Source organism: Arvicola amphibius, chromosome 11 (genome assembly GCF_903992535.2).
Source record: "Arvicola amphibius chromosome 11, mArvAmp1.2, whole genome shotgun sequence".
In the NCBI taxonomy this organism is placed as follows: Eukaryota; Metazoa; Chordata; class Mammalia; order Rodentia; family Cricetidae; genus Arvicola; species Arvicola amphibius.
The window spans coordinates 110926401-110941269 of NC_052057.2; positions in this window are offsets into that span (position 1 = coordinate 110926401).

Here is a 14869-nt window from a genome sequence, read left to right on the forward strand (position 1 = left end):
GGCCTCGAACTCAGAGATCCGCCTGCCTCTGCCTCCCGAGTGCTGAGATTAAAGGCGTGCGCCAATCTTTTTAAAGTAGCCATTCACTACGTGCACCCTACCCACAAGGATGTGTTCAGGACTCAGGTCTAATGGAGCAACTTGTAGCCCAGCGGTAGAGAACTTGTATAGCATACGTGAGCGTTTGGGTCCAGCCCCACCACTATAAATACACACACACACACACACACACACACACATACTAATTCTTAAAAGAATTAATGGCCATTATGTACATTTTTATAATGTAAAATTTTGTAATCATCCTTCTCTATAACTGCTTTTTAAAAATTTGCTAGAGCAACTTAAGAAACGTCAGGACCACACCTGGATGTGTTCACTTACTCATTTCTTTATCTGAACAGTTCTAGACTTAGACTATCTCTTTCCCAAATAAAGCAACATGATTCAAGATAGACAGCAGCTGTATGGTCACTCTAGGTTACTGTGCCTGTCAACACTTGCTTTGTGAACTGTGTAAACCTTTCAGTTCACTCCAGGTTGGTATGAAGGATCGTTTCTACAGCCTCCGTGAAAAGCCTCAGCCCGCATTAATCAGGCAAGTGTGACAATCACGAGCAAAGCCACTAAGCGGAGCTCTTGTCACGGCTGTGGAACACACAGGCTTGTTTTCTGCAGAATGAAACCTTTTGTTTTCCTTCAAGTTTTTGGTCACTGTGTGGGCAAGCAACTTGTAGCCTCCATAGGTACCCGGTGAAACTTATGAAAATGTTTAAATAAAAGCTTATTAAATAAAATGAATAAAATTAGGAAAACATGTACATTAGCTGATATTCTTCTAAAAAAAATATGGCCTGGTATTCTTCAAAAAAAAAAAACAATAAAGAAAGAAAGAACTTTTCTTTATATGGAAATACAAAATTAAAATTTTAAAACTTTAATTAAGTAATTGAATTTAATTGGTTCCTAAACTGTAATGATAAGTGTATTCCTAACAAGTCTGTACAGAATTCAAACACTTACCCCCGAGCTTACCAGCTTCATTCTTATATTCTCCATGCTCCAAGCCGCAAATGTGCTCTGCATCTCTTGAATGAGAATAGTTCTCATTAAAAAATTTTATGTTGAGCAAGATGGTGGTGGTGCATGCTTTTAATCCCAGCACTCAGGAGGCAGAGGCAGACAGATCTCTGGAGTTTGATGCCAGTCTGGTCTACAGAACAAATTCCAGGACAGCCAGAGCTACACAAAGAAATCCTACATCAATGAGCAATAACCAAAGTGCCTCCACGGACATGCCCAGAGGTCAGTCTGGTGGAGGTAATTGCTCAGTCAAGATTTGTTCTTCCCAGACATGTATGAGTTTGTGGTGAGCTGACAAAACCCGTGCCATGAGCTCAAGAAAAAGAGTTAAGCCACCTTTGGAACTATATGGTACTGTCACCTGACTTCAGGCCTTGCGAAGCGAGCCAAGAGCAGATGGGAGAGGCAGCAGTAAGGTATTCTGAACATTTTTAAAATGGTTCTACAAAGCCAAGTGGCCTATGGAGTGACAGTAGGAAAGAGGGGGAAAAAACAACAACCTGACTCTGGTACTTCCCAGCAGGTGGCAAGCTCTGTCAAGTGATACTGGCATTAGAGACTCAGCTGGGGAGTCCTTGGAGCACTTTGAGGAGCAGCTGTTCGTGTCTGCTGGAGAATCTGGCAGTCACTTCCTATCTAACACTTATGAGGTTAGAGGAAATCTTGGGCCACGCGCTGCAGTAGATCCAGCTTTGCCAGATGCAGGATGTTCTTTGGAAACACCCAAGATGATCTATCCACACAAGACCTGTGGATGAAATCAACTCCTCACCTTCGTATAGCTCCACGGTAATCTCCCACTATCTTCTCGGCATGGCTTCCCACTATTGCCATCCTAAAAGCCACACCATGCTGAAGAATCAGGCCATTATTCTATATCTACAAGGTGCGTTTGCCTATCACCAGGCAGCTCCCTGCTTGAGGTGCCCTTCTAACCACCTGCCAAAAATCCTCCAAGGAAAAATTAAGCTGGTCCTTGTCTGGAAGTGTCTTCCCTGGTGACAGGCACTAAGGATGTCAGAAGGCACAGTGTGGGCTACCAGGGTCAAAAATCATCAGCTTTGCTACCCAGATATAAATCTAGTGAACTATACCAATGATTGACCTGGCAAGATATGCCTAACAGTACAAGAGTGACACAAATATCTCTGAGGGTAAACAAGAGCTGTCTGTTTGGACTTAAGGCCTATTCAACTGGAAGAAACTGGAAGCCAAGAACCCATGGATGGGAAGGTAACAGACTAGTAGAGACCCTACTGGTACTATTTTGCTACACTGATGTAGTATGCAACTGTCTTCTAATTACTTACCCTTTTGTCCTCTTTTCTCACCCAAGACACTTCTCTTTGCAACAGGTGGAGGCTATTACAGAGAACCAGAACTAGTCAAAGTACAATAACTACAAGACAGTGTAGTGTCCAACCCCAAACAGAAGCTCCATAGTCTATAGCACAGCCCCTGTATCCAAGACTTCGAAAATGATGCAAAACAGAAAGCAGAGACATTGCATGCACCGAAGGACCAGGAAGAGTACTGTGAAATAGTGTCTTCTGGACAGGAGAGACACTGTAGCCATATACTCTCAGTGGTTGCCCGCACAAGGCCACCACAGTCAACATTCCAGTGTGGGTAGGGAGAAAGGTTCACAAAATCCCATGCTCACTTGCAGAGCTAGAGGTAGTTGATGCCTGCTGAAAGAGGAAGGTCAGATTTCTATGGAGAAAAGACTAAGTGGTCAACTTTACACCCATGTGCTCATGAACAATACTTGTGTGTGTGTGTGTGTGTGTGTGTGCAGCAGAGAGAGTGAGCTAGAAATGACATTAGTCTTGAAACTCTCAAAGCCTACCTCCAGTGTCATACTTTGTCCAACAATGCCACACTTCATTTACCTTTTTTCCCTCTTATTTATTCTTATCTCATATAATGCAACTGATCACATCCTTCCCTTCTTCCTCTTCTTGCTGCCTCCTCTGCTTCCCCTCTCCTCCAGATCCACAGCTCCTCTATTTCTACCATTTCCCTTTAGAAACAAGCAGACATTCCAGGGATAATAACCAAATGCAGCATAATAAGATGCAATAAGAGAAGGCACAAACCCTCACATCAAGGCTGGATGAGGCAACCCAGTAGGAGGGAAAGGGTCTCAAGAGCAGACAAAGAAGTTACAGATACCCCAACTCTCACTGTTATAAGTCCCACATGAACACCAAGCTAAACAACAACAACATATTTTGAAAGGACCTAGCACAGATCCATGTAGGCTCAGTGATTGTTGCTTCAGTCTCTGTGAACCCTGCTTAGTAGACTCTGTGGGCCATGTTCTCCTGGTGTCCTTGACATCTCTGGCTTCTACAAGCCTTCCTTTGTCTCTAAGGGTTCCCCAAGCTCTGGCTAATGTTTGGTGGTGGGTCTCTGCAACTGCTTCCACCAATTGCCAGAGGGAGTTTCTTTGATGGTGGCTGTGCTAAGCACTGATCCATGCTTAAAGCAGAATATCATTGGGAATCATTTCATTGCCATTATCTAAGCAGTCCTGTTTGCTTCTATTCTGGGTCCCTGGGCTGTACAGACCCTGGTTCCTGGCCTTCCTGACAGTATCAGGAATGGGCTCCCGCTCTGGTATTGGGCCTCAAGTTAGACCAGTCAATAGTTGTCCACTCTGAGCCACAACTGCCTCAGCATATCTACTGCTTTAATCTACCTGAGATTTACCCCCAAAGGAATCCAGCAAAGACTTGTTGTGTTCTGCCCAACTCACAATACAGGCAGCTTGGTTCTCAGAAAGGAATGAGACCAAATGAATGAGCTCTGCTAATGAGGGGGAAAAAAAACAACCAGGTGTATCCAGGTGAGAAGGCCAAGGGGGAAGCTTGTAGAGAGGAAGGGGAGTGTTAAAAGCAACTTTATACAGGACAGCTTTACAAAAAGTTTGTAACAATACAAGCATATGAAACATATTGTTTCAGTGTGGTTTTACTTACTTTGTGCAATAAGAAACCACTTACTGGGGGCTGGAGAGATAGTTCATCGATTAAGAGCACTGACTGCTCTTTCAGAGAATCAGAGTTCAATCCTAGCTCCCATAAGGCTGCTCACAAGCATCTGTAACTCCTGTTTCAGAGGATCTGAGGTCCTCTTCTGGCCTCTGAGGGCACCATTCATGTCCCTAATACACAGACATACACAAAGGCAAAACACCCACATAGATTAAATAAATAAATAATTCTGAAGAAGAGTTTGTTTCTAAAACAGGAAAAGAAAGCACTTTCTGAAGATAGAATGAGTATTAAGGAAAGACCTAACATGACCGTAAGCATTCACCTCTGGTTGGTCTTTGCACTCAAAGCAAGCATAAATTTAACCCAAGACAATGCTATAAATGGTTTGCCTAAGCAGTAAAGAAAAGTTTAGCACCAAGACAAGCTGCATAGATCTAGATGTATTTACACTTTTCTATTGTTAAAATGAATCACCATGACCAAGGCAGTGTATAGGAGAAAAAGTTGATTTGATTTATAGTGCCAGAGGGATAAGAGTCAATGATGACAGAGTGGCCGCTTGCTGACTGGAACGGGAAGGTGAGAAGTCACATCTTGGACTGGAAGCAGAAAGCAAAAGGCAAACTGGGAATGACACATGACTTTTAAACCTCAAAGTCAGTTCCCAGTGGCATACTTCTTCCAGCAAGTCTATTTTTCCCAGACTTCCCCACATAGTGTCACTAATTGGGAATCATGTATTCAAAAGCCAAAGTCTATAGGAGATATTTTGATTTAAACCACCACACTGTAAGATATTTTTCCTTCTTGTTTCTATCTGTCTTTTAAAATGTGTGATGTAATATCGAGCCCAGTGTTCACCACAACCAATAAATTTATAGCATGCCTAGAGCAAGAAAGCGTGACCTGTTTACAGAAAAAAAGACACTGCAGAAACTCCCCCTGAGGTACCACATGCATTGCACTGATTAGACAAAGAAAATGTATTTTTTTGATATATGCCCGCTTCCTTGTCCCAGCCACCTGGCTTGCTGAGCCCTGAAATAACCACATAGAAACTGTATCAATTAAATTACTGCTTGGCCTATTAGCTCTAGCCTCTTATTGGCTAATTCTCACATCTGATTTAACCCATTTCTAATAATCTGTGTATCGGCAGGTGGCAGTGGCTTACCAGGAAAGATTCAGCATATCTGACTCTGGCAGCTCCATGGCGGCTCTCTCCTGACTCTGCTTTCTTCCTCCCACAATTCAGTTCTGTCTTCTCCACCTACCTAAATTCTGCCCCCATCAGGCCAAGGCAGTTTCTTTATTCATTAACCAATACAAGCAACACATAGAAAGAAGGACCTCCTACACACATGGTAACTCTAAAATAGTTGTTAGGAGTCTAGGTTAACAAAGAAATCTGCAATATGTGATGATAATATGAAGGGAGATAAACAACTGTGTATGAAAGCGTGGTTTGACTTAACATATGCTATTAGAAACATACGTTAGGCACAGGACACATGTTAAAAAATGCTCTGGCAAGGCTCTAAGCTGTCACTTCTGAGTGTGCACCATGCAAGTTAAGTGGACTAGGTTCAGGCAAGTTAAGTTAATCAAGCTAGGTTATTGAGGAAGCTAATTGGAACCTCCAAGTAACTAGGACGACAGAAGTGGCTGACTACCAAAGAAAGACTTCTGTTTGGATGAAGAAAACGTTCAGGCATCAACTATTGATTAGTGATGATTCTTGCAAAATATTCCGAAAGTACTTAATGCAACATTTTAAACTTTCATACTGGTAAATTTCATATGTGTTTTACCAGAATGAAAACGAAGTAAGAAAAAAAAAAGCAATAGGGGCTTCACTCAGAAACCATTCAAACTGCTAATGGCTTCAGTAGAAACCCAAATCCAGTTCTACACCCCCAGAATCTAGAGGAAATTTGTGACAATGAACCGAATCCGCCTTTTCAAAAGAAGTTGCCTTCCCGAGTCTGTTAGTTACTTTCCTGTTGCTGTGATCATATGCCACGATCTAGGCAACTTATAGGAAGGGTTTATTTAGACACACTGTTGCAGAGGGATAAGTCCATCTCTGTTGTCTTTCTCTGGAAATTCCGTCTGTGGAGAACACTGTGACACTGAAAAGCAATCTTTTAAGTTTTAAAACTTTTGAAAAGGTCTTAAAACTTGCCTGCAAGCTGATTTGAATAGAAACATCAACAGTGGTGAAAAGATCCCCATCCTGTTTTTACCTTCCTGAGAGAGAAGGCAACAGAGAGAATTAAAGTCACTAAGCAGCTGGCCTGGAAATGGGAAGATTCTTCCGGATTACTAAGGCAATCACAAGGGTCCCTGTAGGTGGCGGGGAAGGCAGAGGTCCTGAAGACAGTGGAAGACTGGAAGACGCTATGCTGTTGGCTCTGAAGACAGACAAGAAACAAGAGATACAACAGGAAGGCGGGCCTTAGGAGATAGAGAAGGCAAGGAAATTATTTTAGCCTGACAAGTCTCTTCTGGTCTCCCAACCTGCAAAGGAACCAATCTGTGACATTTGAGGATACTAATTTGTTAGTAACTCCCCATCAGAGTAGAAATAGCAAACCAGACATGAACATAAAGTTAGAATATTTCAGCAAGCCCATCCTCTTCCAACTGATTAAACTATTGATAGTTTGGAAAGCATCTTAGGGCCACTCACTGTCTTCAAACGCTTTGGATAATACAATTTACATACAAAAGGGAGCTTGTTTCTCCAAGTTATCAATAATCCAAAAGGTTTATGCAACACATCAGTTGTAAAGATGAAAATATTAATACAAAAAGTAGCTCTTGATTCACCATATTGATGGTAAAAAAATGTCTAACTTTGCCCAAGGAAGATGAGAGATTACAAAATGGTTGTCGCACAGGGAAGCAGTTAAAGAGAACGAAGACAAAGGCACAGAGACGTTGTTAGCTGTATCCGGAAATTAATTAATAAAATATGATGCTATTTGCTCCATTTTCTAATTTGTGTCATCGATACACTTTTTAGCTATTCGAATTTGCTTTGATTTTAAAATTCTAAATAAATATGTAACTTGTATCTCATTTTGTATTCATAATCGTGCATTCTTTATCAACATTACATAAGCTTCCAAGTTCTTGGCTCTTGGCTACTACATACCCATGTGCCGGCTGTCCTTACTACCTTCTGCACCTCAGTTAAACGCCAGGGTCCTATTCCAGGTCACTTAGTCACCTCAGAAGCTGAGCTTGGGCTTAAACTGGAGTGTAACTCCAAGGCCTGAACAGTTTGTCAGGGAGCAAAGTCTCCCAGAGTTTGGTCCCAGTGCAGCAGGTTCTGAGCTGGGAAATGAACGGCTCCGTTTTGATTGGCTTTCAACGAGTTCTAAAAGCACTGAAGTTTCTGGACTCGGTGTCCCGACTTCCCTAAGCCCTGTCACAATCTATTTATATTTTCTTTTGCTTTCTGGGGGGAAGAGGTACTCAAAGTAGCGATCTGTTGTTAAGTACTGGCATTCTGTTTCAAACTGTAACTAGCAGTAGCGAGCCCATCTGGAGCCCTTGGCGTCTGAAATTTCTCCTGTTTTTAACTGAAAGTCTGACAGTGAGGCGCCACCGTGTGGGAGAAAGCCGGCTCTGCATAAAGATAATTGCCACGGTGAGAAGCTGATTTAGAGCTTTGCTTTGTTGTTTGGTCTTTATTTACCACATTAGGTTATACTCAAGTGTAGGTGGTTTTGTAGAAATAAAAACAAAATAAAATAAAACGAAGCTGCTTAACTTGGCACACAAAGTACATTCAAAAATAATGTGGTCGGTGTCTGTATTTTACTCCAATAAATATCATAAAGATTTTCCATGAGAATGTAGGTCAGAAACGTATTCATTGACTGATATTTTCATATGTTAAGGCATTCAACAAATGTTTTAGGGCTACTGAGCAGAAGCTCTAAGTTTGGAAGTGGCCATTTTAGTGGCAATAACATAATTCTAAGTGTTGATAAAGATGCAAATAACTATACAAATCAAGTCTGCTTTGAGACTCCCTGATGGCCCCTCTTAATCATAGTGATGAATTGACCGTGCAGAGAATCAGAAAAATACACAGAAGCTAACGCTTCCTGCCTCTAGTATCCTTCTCCTGTGTTGTGAGATATTTGGAAAATGTGTGAAAATGTATTGTGACAGAAAGCTGAGCAGCCAACAACTAGGCAGGAAGGATTTCCCGGGAGAAAAAGGAGGAGGAAGCTAAGTGAAAGCGGGGAGGGGATGGTGGGGGACAGGAGACATGGAAGAAGCAAGATAGTTGGTACGTGACAGGATGAAGATGAACAGAAATGAGATAATTAAGTTAGAAGAGCAAGTTAAAAACAAGCCAAAGCTAAGGTCATAATTTCATAATTAACACGAAGCCTTCACATCATTATCTGTGGGCTGGCAGTCCCAATGGAAAAACTACTACTTCCTTCTCCCAGCATATAACTCAATCACATGGATAGAATCGTCACTCAGTATTTCTGAGAAGAAGCAAAGTGGCATTGTGGTGGCATCCTTTAATTCTACGCAATGAGTAGTGAAAGGCAGGAGGGACACCGGAGCCTAGGAGTTTGAAGACAGCCTGGACAATATAGCAAGATATAGCTCCGTTTCAAAATGTGTTTTCTCTTTTCCCTCTTAAACAAACTTTAAAGGATCGCTGGAACACTGTATCCCCACAGCAACAAAGTCCCCAGTGGAGAGCAGTGAAAACTCGATTCTTTGAAGTCAGAGGTAAGCTCCTGAATTGATCTGGGATTTGGCTAGCATGATCTAGAAGTTTTCCAGGCCAGGATTTGAACTGGAAGTTAAATCTCAATCTCTGTCTCTGTCTCTGTCTCTGTCTCCGTCTCTATCTCTCTCTGTCTCTCTCTCTGTCTCTCTCTCTCTCTCTCTCTCTCTCTCTCTGGCTCGCTTGCTCGCTCTCTCCCTGCCCCCTAGTCTAAAGTGGATCATTTTTATTATTTGAGCATGTACACAAATATATTTGATAAAATTCAAAAATAAAATAGTTCTAAATATAAGACTTTGCTGCAATATTGGGACTGTTTGTTAGGATGTAAGAGTCCACTAGAGGGCAGAGATGTTCAGCTGATTATGATTTTTTTTTCTTTTTAAGTTTTTTAAATGTTTTTATTTAAGTGTATGTATCTGTGTGGGTTTATGTGCTAGTGACCACAGAGGCTGGAGGATCCCCTGGGGCTGAAGTTACAGGCTCTTTTGAGCTACCTGACATAGGTTCTGGGAACTGAACTCCAGCTGTCTTGAAGAGTAGCAAATAATTCTGACGAGTGAGCCATCTCCCCAGCCCATTACGCTTCATTTTAAATGATTAGCTGGTTCTATTTCCATCAAACAGAATTTTCACTGATGTAGTTCTGGGAGAAAGAAGTGTATCCTGCTTGTTGAAAAGAATTTGATATGATTCTTTGATTCAAACATGTTTTCAAGTCTTTTTTATAAAAAGGTGAGTGAGTCCATGAGCAAACCCTAGCCTACTCAAGCATGTGGTTCTGACAGACCGTGTCCTTCTTCCTTATTCCCTCTGCCTTTCTAAAAGCTATTAGACTACATTCCTAAAGCTAGCCACCAAAGTCTCTTCCCTTGTTTGACCTCTTCCTCCTCCTGAGACTTCAAAGGTCACTGTTAGACATGCTCATGGTTTAGTGCAAAAAACTGATAGAGACTCAACCTAAAGTCATATACAGGAAGGTAAATGAAGACTTTTTATAGAATTAGTTAGTACTCTGTATGACCATTAATATCATGAGAAAAAGTAAATATATATATTTGGGAAATTTATGAAATTTTATCCTGTTGGAAATGTGATATACCAATACACCAATTTACTTTTTCTTGATGCATTCTTTTCTAGATGGTTTGTCCTTTTTCTTTAGATGTCTCATTTGTCAGGTAGGCTTCAGATTTCTTAGCTTGATACTTTTATTCTCCTTAAAAGACAAAACAAACAAACAAACAACAAACAAACAAAAAACCTTCCCCAACTCTAATTTGGGGGAAGTTATCTTTTGGAAAGTTAATTCTGAAAAACATTTGTTAGTTTTATAGGTTAGTTTAGATTAAACAGCCATGCTACTTAATGAATTGTTATCTCTTCTAATATTCATAGCTTTTCTTCTCCTGTGGAAACAAAAGCAAAACCCCTTCCAAACATAAGACATGTTCTGCTTTCCATTATGCGGTCAAAACATCTTTAAAGTATACTGGTTGTTTTAATTCTGTAGTTTTTTCTAATATCCATTGTCTCTCCACAGCTGTTGTTCCTTCCTCATTAGCATTTAGAAAATTCAAAGTTAATAAAGCATTATTCAATTTATTTCTAGTTTATTTAACATATCCTTTAGAGTTCAATTTGATCTTTCTATAACTGCCTGTCCTGTAGGATTGTGTGGTATTGTGTGGTATACCTCTAATGTGCTTTACTTTATAATAAGTTAAAAAAACTTTTATTTTCTTAGAGGCATATGCTGGAGCATTGTTTGTCTTCATTTGTAAAGGTATACCCATGATGGCAATAACTTCTAGCAAATGTGTGATTACCGAGTCAACATTTTCTGAACTCAAAGCAGTTGCCCATTGAAAAGCTGAATAAATATCAATGGTGTGGTTAACATATTTTAATTTTTCAAATTCTACAAAATGGAATACCTCCATCTGCCAGATTTCATTTCTGTGTGTACCCTTTGGGTTACTTTCTGAAGGTAGTGGTGGTTAGTTGAGTATAGAACAAGTAGTACATTTCCTTATGATTTTCTTGGCTTGTGCCACAAAGGGAAAATTTTGTTTTTTAAACATTTGCTACTGACATGATGTTTTTTAATGAAATTCTGAGGACTTCAGTACATTTCCAATCAATAATTGGTGGATTTCTGCATTACCTTGTGCTAGAGAACCTGGCAGACCTGTATGGGATCCGATGTGATTATATATATGGAATGATTCCTATTCCTGACTGTATCTTATAACTGAATAAATAATAAAGTCAATTCTCTATCAACTGCTATAAATTCAGTAGTTTCAATATGCAAAACAATTATTTCTAGATTTTGCAGATCAGTAACTATGTTGAGAGGGTCTTTAAAATCCCTTAGTGCCATATGAATAGCATATAATTCTGGTTATTGGACAGAATCATAAGGGTTTTGATCCACTTTACTTAAATTTTCTGAATTATAACTTACTTTTCTGATTTATGTGCACCAGAGGCTGTTAGAAAGGATCCGGTTAGTTATCTTTGTAATTTGAATTCTTTTGCTTTTGGAATATTTGCTGTTAATCTATCCCAAAAAATTACTGCAAGCTCTTTGCCAGGGTTCACTTTCTGCCCATAATTTGTCAATTTCATCATTATTTTAAAAATTCTATAATTTCTGCTAGGATTATTTCTGCTAGTTGATGAAGTCTCAAATTTCCTTTTAAAATTAACTTCAAGACCATTTCTACATAAGCTTTTATTTTTTTTTACTCGCTTTCTGTGGTTAAAAAAAAAGATCCATTCTATGATAATATCTTCTTTCTGCATTAAAATTTCTGTGAGGAAATGTTTGGAGAGTAAAATGACCAGAATGCTGTTAAGATTTGGATCCAATGCATTCAAGAATACTTCCCACTTTCTCTTCTATGAGTTTCAGTGTGGCTGGCTTTATGTTGAGGTCTTTGATTCATTTGGACTTCAGTTTTATGCATAGTGATAGATATGAATCTATTTTCATTCTTCTACATGTTGATATCCAGTTGTGCCAGCACCATTTGTTAAATATGCTTTCTTTTTTCCATCTGATTTTTTTTTTTTTGCTTCTTTGTCAAAAATCAGGTGTTTGAAGCAATACCATTTTTGGGTATATATCCAAAGGATGCTCAATTGTATCACAAGGACATGTACTCAACTGTGTTTATAGCAGCATTGTTTGTCATAGCCAGAACCTGGAAACAACCTAAATGCCCCTCGACCCAAGAATGGATAAGGAAAATGTGGTACATTTACACCATGGCATACTACACAGCAGAAAAAAATAACAGCATCTTGAATTTTGCAGGCAAATGAATGGAGCTGGAAAACATCATATTGAGTGAGGTAACCCAGACCCTGAAAGACAATTATCATATGTATTCACTCATAAGTGGTTTTTAAACATAAATCAAAGAAAACCAGCCTACAAATCACAATCTTGTAACTGAGTGCCTCACTTCCAGCATTGCTAGGGACTGGACACAGGTGAGAGCCGTTCTTTGGGTGTTGAGCAGATAAAATAGAACAACATACTTTTCGACAATAGTACAGCACACAACAGTTACAAGAACTAGCTTTCTTCTTCCACGGCTATGTCTAAATGGGTTCATGGAAATGGGAACATTCACAAAAAATGAAGGAAAGCCCCTTAGGAACATGCCTTTCCTACTCAGTAAGTTGGCACAATTCGGATTAGATGTCAGATCTGGTTAACAATCCACAGCTGGTGTAGGAGGTCCTGTCTTTGTGTTGTTTTCATTAGTTAATAAAGAAACTCCTTTGGCCTGTTAATAGGGCAGAGCTTAGGTAGACAGGGAAAGTTAAATAGAATGCTGGGAGGAAGAAAGCAGAGTCAGGAAGACACATGGATCAGGCACCAGAGTAAGATATGCTGCCAAAACTTAGTCAGTAAGCCACTGCCATGTGGTGATAAACAGATTAATAGAAATAGGTTAAATTAAGATGTAAGAGTTAGCCAATAAGAAGTTAGAGCTAATGGGCCAAGCAGTGATTTAATTAATACAGTTTCTGTGTGGTTATTTAGGGGCTAAGCTAGCCAGGCAGTCAGGACAAAAAAGCAGCCCTCCCTGCAACACACAGCCTCCATTCAGTGCCAGGCTCTTTTCTACGGCCTTTAACAGTAACTGATCTTCCATTTGAATGAGAAAATGAAGCCATAATGTCTTGGTAATTTGTCTATGAAATCAACTCTTTTTAAAAAAAATTATCCCCATATTTAATATTGTTGACATGCAAAGTGTTTGACTACTTCAGATACCCACAACAAATCTGAGTTCTTTCATCCTTGTTCTAGAACCCATCCCTCCACACTCCTCAGAAAATGACGCTAGTGCTTTGCATTTCTCTCCTAAGCACCAGCAAACCTACCTGAGTCATGGCTTTGACTCCACCCCACTGCCTCCTCTCACCTTACTCACTCAGTTCCTATTTCCTAACCAACAACCCATGCTTATGGCCCCTTCTTATCTCTCCTCATTCCTCAGTTCACCTATCCTGGAAACCCTGCTAAACTCACTGCAATTGCTAATTTCTAAACCTGTCTATGGTGAAGTCTGTACAATGACAAGCTGTGTGACACAGAGTAAAAATAAACAGCACCTTAACAGGTATTTTTAATTAACATGAAAGGATTTTTTTAAGTAGATAGCATAGAACAAAATTCTGAAGTATACTAGTCATCTATGAGATGTTTAAAATCTAATTTCATAGACTTAAATAACTTATCACTTGAAACTATAATAATCACAAACCCCTTTAGGCTACTTTCTGTCTCTATCAGATACATTCCACAAATAAACTCCTATTCTCCACTATCCAATAGCTTCTTCTAGATAGTTGCATGTAACTCTAGATAGTTACATGCAAAACTACTTCATTTTCTAAAAGTAGCAAATATAATAGTAGTTAAATTGAAAGCATAATTTTCTTTTCCATCCATGTTATATGGCATTATTGTGGATATAATGTCTACTCTCATCCCTTACATTTGAGACTGTGTGTGGTGGATAACCTTGATTTCCAACCTAAGATACCTAAGAGGGACCTGCGGTTGAGTAATTGCTTTCATCAGATTGGCATGTGGGCATTTTCTTGATTGCTAAGACCCAGCCCACTATACATTGTAGCATTCCTAGACAAGCGGGCCTGTGCTGCATAAGAAAGGTAGATGGGGGTCTGCAGAGATGGCTCAATATCAAGAAGAGCACTTGTTACTCTTGCAGAGAACCAGGTTTGGTTCCCAGCCCCTACATGGCAGCTCACAACCATCCATAACTCCAGTTACAGGAGGATACTGCACATTCTTCTAGTCTCTGAAGTCACCAGGCATACATGCAGTGCTCTTAAATACATGCAGGCAAAATATTCATGTTGTCCTAGTTAGGGTTTCTTTTTTTGTGAAGAGACACTATGACCATACCAACTCTTATAAAGAAAGTCATTTAATTGTGGTGATTTGCTTACAGTTCAGAGATTTAGTCCATTATCATCATGGTGGGATATGGTGGCATCCAGGCAGACATGGTGCTGAAGAAGTAGCTGAGAGTCAAACATCTTGCAGGCAACAGAAAGTAGTCTGCAATACTGGGTGGTATCTTGAACATATGTGAGACCTCAAACCCCATTTCCACGATGACACGCTTCCTCCAACAAGACTGTACCTGCTCCATCAAGGCCACACCTCTAAATAGTACCTCTCCCTTTGGGGACATTTCCTTTCAAATCACCACATGTGCATAAAATAAACAAAAAATCATTAAGAAAGAGAGAGGTGGAGGAGAGAGAAAATAAGTTAGGTGAATGTATGTCTAGGAGCAAACCATTCTGTGTTCCTTCATGGTCTCTGTTTCAGTTGCTGCTTCAAGCTCCTGCCGTGAGTTCCTGTCTTGGCTTCACTCAATGAGCACATGTAAGAAGAAATAATCCCTTTCCTCTCCAGGTTGTTTTAGATCAGAGTTTTATTACATCAAAAGAGAAA